This window comes from Phocoena phocoena, chromosome 2 (genome assembly GCF_963924675.1).
Source record: "Phocoena phocoena chromosome 2, mPhoPho1.1, whole genome shotgun sequence".
Lineage (NCBI taxonomy): Eukaryota > Metazoa > Chordata > Mammalia > Artiodactyla > Phocoenidae > Phocoena > Phocoena phocoena.
The window spans coordinates 175392129-175406511 of NC_089220.1; positions in this window are offsets into that span (position 1 = coordinate 175392129).

Consider the following 14383-nt stretch of genomic DNA (forward strand, 5'->3'; position numbering starts at 1 on the left):
AGGATACAAAGCACACAGATTTAAATACGGCTTCATGGTTAAAAAGAAAAAGCACAAAAGTCTTTATTAAACTACGGATATGCAACTTGACCTATTTGAGTACCCCATCCATATGAAACCAGAAAAGACTACAAAGAAAGCTACATCTTACATCAGTAGAAAGTGGCCATGGAATTTTTTCATTCACTCTCCAATAATTAGAAATAATACTATGAATAATAATATAATAATTATATATTTAATAATTGTTATGTTATTTTAGGCTGGCTCTTTCACACAGGGAGCTGCAAAGTAGGCAACCGTTTCCTTACATCATTTTGTAGGTGAACATGTTCTACTGATCTGAAGAGAAAGCTGTAAGTTGTGACTGTGATTTTCTTAAATTTCAGGGAGAAGATATCTTAATTTAAAACTGTGATGGTGCTGTACAGTGAGCCCCCTACAAACGAGCGAGTTCTGATCCTAAGTCCAACAAAGTCAGCCTAGGTACCCAACTGACACAATCAGCTATACGGTACTGTACTGTAATAGGTTTATAATACTTTTCACGCAAACAATACATAAAAAACAAACACAAAAGATAAACATTTTTAATCTCACAAAACAGTACCTCGGAAAGTACAGCAGAGCAGCACAACAGCTGGCACACGGGGGCACATTCGCAACTTTGAAAGTTCGCAACTCGAACGTTCGTGTGTAGGGGAAATACCGCATTTCCTTTCCAGCAACATCATGGAATTACTGGTGGTACACGAGACACACACAATTCTCTGCCACTAGGTCCACTGAGAAACACTTCTTTTCCTTTTTCAAAGCGCTAAAACCTGCAATACTCAGAAGCAATTCTTTATGGAAGTAAATATTTTATTGGATGTTTTTGAAGTTTTAATCTTGACGTTAAAAAGGAATGAAGCCAATGCTTAAGCTTCCGGTAGATGAGCATGCAGAAAAGCTGTGGCACGAGGGGCATCAATGTGTGAACGGGAGGGGCGGAGGGAGGTCGCCATCGCAGGCCTGGGCACGTCGTGTCAGGACGCGTGGGTGGTGGCTGGAGGGGCGCTAGATGACCAGGAAGGACTGTGGATGGGCCACCAAGATGCCGACGTCCCACAGTGGAATCAGTAAGACGACTGAACAGGCCTTGGTAAACCCAAAATCTTGGAGTCTGGGACAACTGGAGCTGAAGAGGCCTTTCTGATCACTTGCCCTTCTTTTTTATTTTTATTTTAAATTTTTAAAAAATTTTATTGAAGTATAGTTGGCTTATAATGTTGTGTTTGATTTCTGCCGTACAGCAAAGTGATTCAGTTATACATATACATACACTCTTTTTCATATTCTTTTCCATTATGGTTTCTCCCAGGATATTGGATATAGTTTCCTGTGCTATACAGTAGGACCTTGTTTTTCACCCATTCTATACATACTAGTTTGCAACTGCTAAACCCCAAACTCCCAATCCATCCTTCCCCGCCTTGGCAGCCACCAGTCTGTTCTCTATGTCTGTGAGTCTGTTTCTGTTTAGTAGAAAAGTTCATTTGTGTCATATTTTAGGTTCCACATAAAAGTGATATCGTATGATATTTGTCTGTTTCTTTCTGACTTACTTCCCTTTGTTGATAATCTCCAGGTCCATCCATGTTGCTGCAAATGGTATCATTTCATTCTTTTTTATGGCTGAGTAGTATTCCACTGTGTGTATATACATTCCCTGCATCTTCTTTATCCATTCCTCTGTCGACGGACGTTTAGGTTGTTTCCATGTCTTGGCTATTGTAAATAGAGCTACTATGAACACGGCGATGCATGTATCTTTTTAAATCACAGTTTTGCCCAGATATATGCCCAGGAGTGGGATTGCAGGATCGTAGGGTAGCTCTATTTTTAGTTTTCTGAGGACGCTCCGTGCTGTTCTCCGCAGTGGCTGCACCAGCTGACATTCCCACACCTGCCTTTCTTTTTGCACAGTGTCAGAGTACTCTCTCAGGACCACACAGCTCGTGGTGTGGCAATGCCAGGCTGGAAGTCCACACCCTCTCACTCTCCCCAGGGTGAGTCCCACATTAGCCTGGGCACAAAAGAACGGGGGTCACTGCTATAAACTCGTCCTGGACTGACGTCATGGTGTCCCCCAGCCCAAGAGCCCGGGTTGCCTTAATTGGCAAAAAGATCAGTCTGACCCCAAGAAGAGGAGGCAAGCCAGCTGCTGGCTGCTTTTTACAAATCTCACGTGATTTCCTGGTCTGGTTTTGGTGCCACAGATGTTCATCGAGACCAGGGCTGTTGACTCCAGACGTGAGTAACTAGGGCATATCTGAGACCCAAAGCAAAGACGGAAGCCAACGTGCCTGGTGTGGGTGAGTGTCACGAACCAAGTAGGCGGCTGGTAAGTCTCTGATTTCTCCTCCCCTTCCCAAGGCCCTCACCTTATGGCAGAAGGACAAGGTACAGATGTTATTAGCAACTTTGAAGAGTGTATAGAACAGTGACTCAGGAATTCTACTTCTGGAAATGTACCCAAGGAAGGAGGAGAAGGATAGTTACCACAGTTGTGTTTATACACGTATAAAGCTGGAACCAGCCCACACAGGGGGCCGTGGAGAATGGGTAAACAAATCACACAAGAAAACCAGATCTGAAACTCCACTGGTGATCTGAAAATCTTTCATGATATGTGAGATACACACACACACAGACCTTATCAAAAAGACAATAAACATCCCAAAGCATTAATTATCTCCCAACTCAGAGATAACACTCTCCATGTTTTCCCCTCTCTATTTCCAAAGTTTCCACAATAGGCATGAATAGCTTCTATAATTATCAAAACAATTAAGCACAAATGAAGATGAAGGTAAGAGGTCCTTCTGAGATCCCAAGGCTTAGAGCTGGCCTAAAAATCCAGGGCAAAATCATGATGGGAATTTCTCCGCAACAAGAGAAGCCACCGCAACGAGAAGCCCGCGCACCGCAACAAAGGGTAGCCCCCGCTCGCCGCAACTAGAGAAAGCCTGCACTCAGCAACGAAGACCCAATGCAACCCAAATAAATAAATAAATAAATAAATAATCTTAAAAAAAAAAAAAAAAAAAGGCTCTGTGCTCCCAATGCAGGGGGAGCGGGTCCGATCCCTGGTCGGGGAACTAAGATCCCAAGTGCTGCGCGCTGTGGCCAAAAAATTTTAAAAAAGAAAAAATATATATAACAGAGCTGTAGTTATATATATAATTATAATTATAATTATATATATAATATATATAACAGAGCTGTGATTATATATATAATTATAATTATATATATAATATATATAACAGAGCTGTGATTATATATATAATTATAATTATAATTATATATATAATATATATAACAGAGCTGTGATTATATATATAATTATAATTATATATATAATATATATAACAGAGCTGTAGTTATATTTAAAAAAATAAAATGAAGGTCCCCCTGCCGCAGACGATTCCGAGATGGTCGGAAGTTCGGAAACCACTGGTCCATGCCATCTGTGAGGTGAGGAAATAGAATCAGAGGACGAGTTTGATGAAGGAAGGTTTCTATATACGGTGACTGGTGAGCCTTGCGAGTGGCGAGGAGAGGGCTGGACATGGCAGGAGGAGGAGGGGACAAAAGCATGGGAAATGGGATGAGAATGATGCTTAAAGGAGGTGCGAGCTTAAATGGAGCCCCATCCAGGAGCTGAGGGGGGGCCCCACCAGGCCATTCAGAGGTAGGGGTTGCAACAGAGAGCCTCCTGGATTGGGATGGGGGAATACATGTGCTGTGAAGAAACATGGGAGCTGTCACTGCAGCCCAAGCAGAAAAAGAAATGTCGGGTCCCCTTCACAGCCGGACACCAAGCTGAAATGTCACACTGCACGGTCTGCAGGTGAAGAGAGAACAAACCCTCTCTCGGGAACAGAGAGGGGCTGGCCGACATCTCCTAACATGTGGCCTGTGTGCCTCTTAGCATTTCAGCCTCTGAAATGGGACTGTAGACAGTGAAATGCAAAAGCTTCTACAAACCACATTCTGGGGATTAAGAACCTCGGGACTGTGACCCCTCCCCAACCTGGCTGCCCACAGCGCTCCTGGGGCTTGATCTGCATTAGACGTGACCAGCCAGCCTTCACGTCCCAGCCACTTGAAGCCGGTGAGACAGAGGTCTTTAGACCTCTGGTCCCATCTCTTCTCACACAGGATTCACTGAGCAACTGCTAGAGGTCAGGCACCAGGGCGTCGGTACCGTGAATCAGTTCACAGTCGGGATGAGGAAATCACCTACTCCATCAAGGGTGGATGCTTGTACATGGCACCACAGTCCTTTTCCCCCTGGTATCTCCGACTCTTTGAAAGTTTCCCTGCTTCTTCCATTACTCCCATCAAGTACGTGCATTTGTCTTCCCAGGTACGCTACTCTTCCTGGGTCTAATGAGAGGACGTTCCACGAGCTTTAGACCAACCGAGAGCACGAGCGGAATTGAAGGAAAACAGTGCAGGGGTCCTGCAGGGACTCAGTCCCCGTAACAGAGAACCGACGACTCCGTCTTCCTCCTCTTGGCCTTCAACCCACCCAGTGACGCGAGCTGAAGCATTTCCGCTGTGACAGAGCATGGAAGTAAGCACGTAACTGTGGAGCCCTAGACAAGTAAATTATCGTATGGCTTTCTACATTTAGACTGATTTGGAGTGAATATTTACTGTGGCTCCACCGTAGCTAATCACTTATTGAGGTGATCAAGGGCTAATCAAACACAGTTGGTTAAAGCAGTACGATCGACGTGAGTCAGTGATTAAGTCATTTTCCTCCTCTTTGAAAAAGGCGACACTTCCACTTTGCAAAACCAGTGACTATGCCTCAAAATCAAACACCCATTTATCATTAAAGCGATATCCATGTATTTTAAAATCAAATGGGAAAACTCAGTTGCCCACCCGCTAAAATTCTAACTTCCACATTCAACGTACCTAGGATGTCAAAGCTTCAAGCGATAGTCTGGGAACTTACGATGCAGCAGACTTTTGCGGCTTCTAATACACAGCCTCACGTTGCACGTTCTTACGGGAAGCCTCTTCCCTTCTCCCGACACCTTTGTGAGGCATAAAGAAAACATCCCCACTTGAGAGACTTCTCTGCTCCCTCTCACCCTAGACACAGTTCATCTTCTTCTCTTTAAAATTTGAAGTGCAATATATACAATGGAATATTAGCCATAAAAAGAAACGGAACTGAGTTATTTGTACTGAGCTGGATGGACCTAGAGTCTGTCCTACAGAGTGAAGTAAGTCAGAAGGAGAAAGACAAATACCCTATGCTAACACATATATATGGAATCTAAAAAGAAAAAAAGTGGTCATGAAGAACCTGGGGCAAGACGGGAATAAAGATGCAGACCTGCTAGAGAATGGAGTTGAGGATACGGGGAGGGGGAAGGGTGAGCTGGGACGAAGTGAGGGAGTGGCATGGACTTACATACACTACCAAATGTAAAACTGAGAGCTAGTGGGAAGCAGCTGCATAGCACAGGGAGATGAGCTCGGTGCTTTGTGACCACCTAGAGGGGTGGGATAGGGAGGGAGGGGATATGGGGATATATGTATATGTACAGCTGATTCACTTTGTCATACAGCAGAAACTAACACAACATTGTAAAGCAATTATACTCCAATAAAGATGTTGAAAAAAAATCTGAAGGGCAATCATTTTCCCCCTGGGCAATGAGCTTGGCATCGAGTCCCAGGGTCTTATAACGTCCCGGCAGAGCTCAGCACCAAGCTAACAGGTCCCTTTTTGAAGAGGTCAGAGGTTTATGTATTAAGAAAAGTATCTCAAAGCCACAGCCCATGCCTTGGGGGGCCAATCAGCTAAGCAGAGTCCACGGAGATGGAAATGGACACTTTAAACAGGAAAAGAAAAAAGAAAGGATTTCTTTAACAGGAAGGGGAAAGGCATTTCACCCTTTTCCTGAAGGACAAGAAGCAGAGGTAAGTCGATGAAAGGACGCTAACAAGGTCAAACACGCCCTCTGGCCCTGCGGTGAAAGTCCACACACAGGAGCCCAATCTGACCCCAGGCGGAAGAGAGTCCCTTGTTCACAGAGGCGGTCGGTGAGCTTCTGGAGGGAGTCACCTGAGCGGGCGATGGGGCAGCTGGAACACCTGCTGTAGGTGCCTTCCTTCTTGGCGGGTGGTCCAGCGCCTGCATCAGGTGCAGACGGGAGAGAAGGAACCGGCTTAGAGCAGAGACACGAGCTTGAACTCTCCTCTGGCCAATCCCGCCCCTCCCCGTCCCCCACAGCTCTGGGTCAGCAGCTGCGTAAACTCAGGAACGTGAGACACCTGAGCAAAAGTTTCAGTATAGAAAAGCGCCGTCTTCCCTACTTTCTAGCTACCGCATCCAGTTTTGGGGGGAAAAAATGCAAAAGAGAAAAAAAAGATGGACTCAGCGTAAAAAGTTCAATCAAGTTAGATATTTCCCTTGGATGCTGAGCTGTGGCTACCATCCACCAAGGCTCATTAGACCTTATTACTGAAGAGAAACAAAGAGGATGTAAGGAACGTCATTTTGGAAGAGAAATTTCCATGGAGAGGTCATTTCAGAGCTTGTCAGTCAAACCTGCATTTTACAGGGAGCAATGGAAGTGACTGATCCAAGGTCCTATGCCCGTTTGTGGCAGCCCTAGAACTCAGGTCCCCTGCTCCCAGGACTGTCCTTTGCACGGTGCCACCTTGCTGCCCGGTGACAGCTCCCCCACACGTGACCTCTCCCCGAGAAAGACAATAAAACGCCAGCAAGATTCTGACTTGCCAGAACATCCTGGACTTAAAGGAAACCGTTAAACGTTTCCTGGTTAAGTCCACACTTCATCGAGTAAGTCCTGACCCAGGACTCGACAGCACAAGCTTCACAGTAAGTGGAGCACCAGGAAAACGAGCCATGCCCCTCTGTCCTTTGGGAAGTCACCTCCTCTTTTCCAGCCACACCATAAAGCGTGTCTGCCAAGGAGCGTGCCTGTTCTGACATCACCGCCCCAGAATTAACTGAGCAGTACTAGGCCGCGTCTCCAGGGTCTGGGCTCCTCACAGGACGCAGCCCACCGCCACTCGCTGCGCTGGCCTGTCCCCAGGCGCCGGCCTTCTCGGCCTGCTGGTCTGCCTAATGAGGCCGTGTGCAAGTTGACGGGCTGGCTGGCTTTTAGGTCACCCACTGTTCACCGTACAGACTCCGAGGTTCACAAGCAAAGCCAGAGCCTACCTTTGGGCAGACAAAGGGTCACCCTTTGCCAAAGCTCTTAAAAGCCTGCCCAGTTGGTCCATTTACATAATAATAGAGCCTGCTGCCGAGTCTGCCAGCCTCCAGATCTGATGGCTTTCTGGGCTAAAGGAACTTCAGCTGGGGCCTGGGGCCAGGGAGGCTGTGCAAGGGAAACCTCTTTGCCTCTGCCTTCCCCGGGCCCCTCCAGGCTCCGTCAGAGAGCGCGCACCGGCTGGCTTTGGAGCAACCTCTGTGGCATGCATCCTGACTCTCCCAGACACCCCGACTTCAAAAACAGCTGCTGACTGTCTCCAAATAGGTTGCGTGTCCTGGGTCCTTAAAAGGGGGTCAGTGGGTCAGGTGTAGGAACAACGCTTAGCATTCTGGGAAAATAAACTCCTGTATTTTCAAATAAAGAGTGTGAACTGTTAGCCAAACCACACCTGAATACCAGCATTCCTTACTTCCATTTCTGTTCCGGTCTGGGCGCCTTGGACTCTTACGCATACAAGGACGAGACCGTGTCTGTGTGATTAATGACAGCACGTTCACCCGTGGCTCCAGTTGCCTTTTGCTTTTAGCCATCGGTCTGTCCTTCAGAAGGTGGTCCACCTGCTGGCTCACCCAAATCTGATACGTCCCCACAGAGTTTCCAACGCTACCAGAATTCCGAGTTTCACCAGTGGACTGCCGATGCGAGATAAAGAGGGGTCAGGGAGCAGGAAACAGCAAACCTGGAGGACGGGTCCCCCCCACCCCAACCACTCGTTCACACGTGAAGCCACATATACAGCCGAGATGCTGATGGATTACGGCAAAGAACACTAACCCAAAAGCCACATCCTTCCACCCTCCCCCTTGTGCTCACGTCCAACGTGAACTTTTTCCCTGTGAACTTGGCCTCCTTTTGAATGGCTCAGAGCCCCAGTGAACACAGAGCAGCCGTCCTCTTGCTTCTCACAGGAATGGAGTTCGGAGGGGCTGAAACCAGAGTCACGAGAAACGGAGGCCTCGTCCGTGCTAAAGTGCTGGGCATGTAAATATCAGATCAAGTTTTGGTTTCCATGAATCCAGCGTTTACCTATTCAGTCCCGGGGGCGGGGGCGATTCTCTAACAGAGATATTAGGAAATTCCTGTCTAGATATTCCTGGCAAAGAGCAAGAGGGTGAGAAGGGTGATACTGAAGACGGAAAGCTTGGGAGCAGCCTTGGAATGCAGAGTTTAAGAAAGGACCATCCACCCCCACCTGGCCCAAACCTGCCGCTGCCCTCCTTGCGACCTGGACTCTGACGGGACTGGCTCGCTCTCTCCTTTATGGCCTTGGAATCACGCAAAGCAGGGGAGGGCCAGGCAGGGCCAGAGCCTGGAGGGGCGGAGAGCTGCTCTCGGATCCCCGTCACCCCTGGAAAGGGAAGGCAGCCCGAGCTGGCAACCCCTGAACCGCTTGGCTTTTGCGATTACTTTACTCCCATGAAGCTTAATTCCCATTATTTAAGGCCCAGTGAGAGAGCCAGGCCACTGCTGCACCCACCCCCTCCTCCCTCCAGCGCCACAGCTCTGCGGCTGTCCGATTCCGAATTAGCCCTCCACCAGGGACGAGGCCATGAAAAGAAAAAAGGCGAGAGGCCTTAGCTACCGGCCACGTGCTTTGTCCACCGAGACCCCTTGCAGGGAGGACGCTGCAGCAAGAGGCTGGGGTGGCCTGAATCTGCCCTGCAAGAGGTTAGGAGGCCGCACCTCAGGACGGTCGGAATGATAAACTGAAGGCTGGAGGAGAGGAAAAAAGAATAAATTTCTCAGATTACCAGCCAAGACTACTGAGCCAATCTCACGATTATGCTAATTAAACGTAAGGTCATAATGAGAGAAAATCCCTCCCTCCCTGTTCCTGTGACCCTGTCCTTAACAGTGCAGACACTCCCTGACCTCGCCTCCCATGGGCACTTCTGTCTTCAGCGGGTTGTCCAACGGGTTTCCACACAAGAGATCTATTCATAGACTTGACTACGCTAGGCGAGCAGCTGACACTCGGTTTTGAAGGTATATATTTAGTCAACAGCCATGTAGCAGAACTAGAACCACTGCATTTCCCCCCTGAAATCAGCAGATGAGGGATTTTTATCAGATCTTTTCTTGTTCAGAAGAGGAAAGAACGTTCTCTTTAACATTACATTACAGCTGTTTTGCTATTAGACCATAGATGCAATTTGATTGGGTGGCAGAAAGCGATTTGAAAACGAGTAAGCACTAAAGCTTCACTTGCCACCTTTTCATAAAATACTTGATTTTTAAGCACATCATCAGGCTATTTTTATGGATATGTTTTTAACCTGGGCACACGCTTATCCCATGTTCAGCGCAAAATATGCTGATATAGCGTTAAACCTCCTCCTGCAGTACTGATTTACTAGTCAGTTACCCACATCCACAAGTATCAGTTCAAGTACTCACCTCTCTTTAAAAAAGTCATTGAAACTGGATTCCTTAACTGCCCTATGTCGTCCCCTAGTGGCGGAGAGGAGTTGATGCACTTCCCCAAGTCAATTTTACAAATACCACTCTTCGTGGAAAGCCTGAAGTCAGGACAATTTTGTTTATAGCAGCTTTAATGTCTCTAAGATATGGAAGGCTTAAATGTTAGCAAATTACTTCATTCAATTACTCAACAAATGTGCGCTGAGCACCCTACAGACCAAGCCCCGTTCCGGAGGATACAGTGAGAAGGTTCCGTTCTAGCAATAAACAACTAAAACAAAGGTCTGACATAATGTCCCACATGCCCAGTGGCCTTTTATTTTAATGTACACGAAACGTATGTTACGTGACCTAAATATCAAATACTCTGAAACGCTACTGGTTTTGGATTGCAGGTTCAACTCCTGGACTGTCCTCCCCACCTGCTTTTACCTCCCTTCTTCCCAGGCAGGCCCAGAACTTTCCACCTGCGACCTCAGTATCTGCTGAAGAAAATGACTGTGGCCTGTAAGTACCCGTATGCAATCCAAACTAACAAGGCTTCGTGACCAGCGAACTAAAAGGGCTTTCACTGTTCCCAGCTCTCCTTATTATCAACTAAAATACTGAGAGCTAGAAAGCTGAGGTAGCTCATAAAAAAGTCCCAGGTCTAAGGCAATAATACACCACAATCATATATTCTTTGGTAGATAAACATTACCATGCCGGGGACATTGTATCCAGAATCGCACAGCTGATGAAACAATAATCATAAATTCCAAAGCGGCAGACGCTACTGCTTTATTCCTTCCATCCTCCTCTTTTTTTAAGCTGGCAGCGTCAGAACGAATGGTCCTAAATGTGTGAGTTCTTACAGAATGTGGGAACACCGGGGGTTACAGGACACACCAGGGCGGCCGAGAGCACGCTGTTGCCACTTTGAAACCCAGGTCTTGGCTGTGTGAAGCCCACGCCGACACGGGGTCTTACCCAGCCGCGTGTGGGGAAACCCAGTGCTCGCTGGGTGGCTGCTGACATCAGCCCTGGGCCCAGAGGGGGGGACGGGCAGGGTACCTGCCACACCACCCATCTCTGCTCCTTTACACCAGTCCTAGGTAGCGCTCTAACGCTCAGGCATGTTAAGAGGTTCTTGGAAACAGCGCTAACGTTTTTAAGTGCCTAAGTGCCAGACACATATTCTCTTTTTCAACCTATTACATATCTTCAGATAAGAAAATAAAGCCACTTGAATATTTCACGAGGAGCAACAGAGTCCCTTAGGAGCATAAACTCTCACAAAAGCTGAGTCCAGGGAGATTCTCACTTCCGTCGAAATCCTACCTGAACTAACCCCAACCCTAACCTGTTCAGCTTCCTCTTGCCAAGATGGTTCCAGTGAAGGGTGAGGATGCAGCTTTCAACGTCAAGGGGCCCACGGTTCCATCTCTGACACTTATGCAGGAAGGTGGTATTCTGCAAGACCTAACACGTGATCCAACTTAACCACACACACCGACAACCACTGTTAAAATACGCAGAGTGAGTTTTGTTGGGTAAAATGTCGTCTTGGAAAAAAGAGCCAAGTTGATTTTCAAGCGAAATCTGTGTGACAATCACACTGGAAGTCCAAACAAACTTCAAATAATTTACTTAAATGTTTCTTTCATGGCTAAGGCCTAGGTTAAACTTCATTCTACTCACTTTGGATTCTGCCTCGTTTTTTACGGCTATAAAAGGGGTGGCTGGAAATAACGTTGAATTTCAACTCAGTGTCTATCTTGAAAGCAAAATATCTCCCAGGTTTTAAATGATTGATTTGTTAAACTGTAATTTTAAATAATAGCAGGACTTTGGATATTTGAGGTCACATTGAAAGTCATCAAGTATGGTGATCCAGGCCTAAACATATCTGAAGATTATTTAATCTCTGTGTTATGGTTACAGTTTTCGATCACAGCCGTGCTAATCATCTGTGTAGTTAAGAGGCACTTGCGAAAAAGGAGGGGTTCTGTAATTTTAAACTAAAACTGTATTATGATGCAACGTCTTAGAAAAATTTCACACTATTTTAAAAGTACAAACCAGGCACACACTGTCCTCCGGTCCCCTGTGGGCTCTGCCAGGAGCCGATGGCAGTGGGAGGTAAACTGGTAAGTGCCTGAAGCTGGTCCTGAAACCTTTCCATGAAGACAGGCTTCTGTCCCTGAAATTCCCGAAGTATTTCAATTGGCAACCTGAGGGCTTCATCTCACGCTCTTCCTGCCCTCCAGGGAGACTCCAGGGAAGCCATGGAGGGGGGGGGGGGGGGGCGGTCCCGGTTACCTGCCCATCACACTGAGGTCCTCAGAAACCGGGCTGTCTTCACTAACCTCTGGCCAGGCTGGTTATCCAAACCCAGACAAGCCAGACGCCTGCTCCCCTGGCTGCCCTGCTTCCTTTATCACTTGCAGGAATTCACAGCGCTTTTCACCTGCAGCCCAAACTCTCTAATGAAAGAACAATACATTATGGAACTGCCCAGATTAGCAACATGGTATCTTGGACCATGTGTCAAATTGCACTAAGAATATTTAATACTATCCACATATTAAGGTACAGTCAACATATAAATCCTATAGATTTTTTTTTTTTAAAAAAACAGTATGTTGTTAAACGCATTGACTCCAAATTCCTATCCCTGGAGATTCAAGAAGTCCTTTTATTCTTAATGCACACCCAGTTCTAAAGAGCTTGGCTGTCTGATCCCCCAGCCCCTGGTGAGAAGCTGCTGAGAAGCTTCTGGAAAGTTAAGCCCACACCAGGGAGAGAGGATGGGGAGCTGGTCGGGTGGGGGAGGACACCCTGGCGTCCCCTAAGGTTTGTCTTTGCTACCTGACAGCAGCTAACCCGGGACGTGAGCGTCGGCGCTAGATGGGCCTCCGCCTCATGGATTCTTGCACGCGGGGCCCCTGGAAGCAGCCCCCTCCACGCTTCTCGGGCTGAAGCCTGAGGCTACCGCAGCTGCCCGGGAAGCAGTGCAGTGAGGTTCACCCAGAGAGCTGGCCGCCCCGGGCTCGGCTGGGCGGGCGTGCAGGGGCAGTCAGGCAGGGCGCCTGGGCTCGGCCCCTCCACGCCGAGGGCACGGGGCCCCGGCAGCACCGACAAAGGATGTTACGATATTTACAAAGGACGGTGACGTCGGAACACACGGGCCAGAGCCGTCCAGTCGAGGGGCAGAGCAAGCGAGTCCCACTCATCCTTCTAACCAGTTTCTTGATGGGGGGAAGAAAAACAACTGATGATGTAAAAACAGAGCAAAACACGTTCTGGCGGGCCGACCTTTTAAACTTATTTTTCAAGACAAAAATACACATGGCAAAGGGGACGCTACAGCTGGTCCTTGTTCTGCATTTCGGTGCTTCCCTGTTTCTGCCACATGGCTGGGTCTGCGCCCCACTGGGACACATGCATCCTCACGTGCCTGCTTCACGCGCGTGACCTGCTGCACCCTCCACGGCCCCGGCCCAGGCGCTCCTGCTGTATCCCGCAGCCATCACCCGGGCCCCTTCACCCGCGCCGGGGCAGAGGCCCCTCGGGCAACGGTGGCTGTCCTTCCCGCCCGGTGGCCCCGTAGCCTGTGGACTCATCCCTGGGCAGGCCGTGCTCAGCGAAGGGTCCAGGACTCCCTCTTCTGCGGGGTTAACTGCCCTGTCTTCACAGCGATGGCTCGGGCAGTGGGTCTCACGTCTGAGTGTACACAGGCTGTGCCGTGTGACCCTTTTTCTTGGGGGAGCCCCTCCTCCAGTCAGAGCTCGGCTGTGCTGGGTGCACCCACCTGGCCTCTGTCTTTAGAAAAGTCCCTTCCCGCTGGATGCAGAGCTCACGGTGGGAGCATTTCAGCAAGCCATCGGCCGTGGAGAGGTCAAGGGGTCTGGGAAGTGATGCCACAGCTAAAGAGGTATCGGGGTCCGGCCCACTGGCTGTCCGGCCAGAGGGGGTCACCCCATCCTCTCCCGCACTGCCCTCTTCCCTATCTCCTCACGACTGGAACCCGTCTTAACTGCAGACACAGTGCTTTCGGTGGCTCATCTCATCTTCGCTGCCCCCAGCTGCACTTCACAGTAAAGCGTTCTCTAATTTACAACGTGCTTAAGTGCACCTGCCTTCAGGTGAGCCTGCCGCCACGACGGTGGGTATCCACCCCCATATCACAGGTCACAAAACTGCCCTCCAGATGTTAAAAACACAGCGTTCGTTGAGAGATGAGGGAAACAAACAGTTAACCAGTGGGTTCTGTACATGGTGGAGGGAGCGCTGTGTGGTCCCTGCATTCCAGCTTGAGCTCTTAAAGGCAGAGATGACCAGCCTGAATTGCAATCTCTCTCTCTCTCTCTCTCTCTCTCTCCCCCTCCCTTCTCTCTCTTTCCCCCTCACTCCAGCCTCAATGGAGACTTGCAGATACCACAGAAAGGATGATCCCACGTGTTCTAAAACTCAGCAGCCACTACCTTTGGGGTGAGTGGGAAAAAGGGCCTGCAAACGTGTGTCTGGGGTGAGTGGGAGAAAAACCACCGTTTCTTCTTAAGAATCATGTGAAAAGCCTGTTAGGTTTTATTCAAAACTGCTGCTTTGGAGTCTTGGCGATCATGGCTGTGTAGATGCTGGACTCTGAGGAAAGGGAGAAG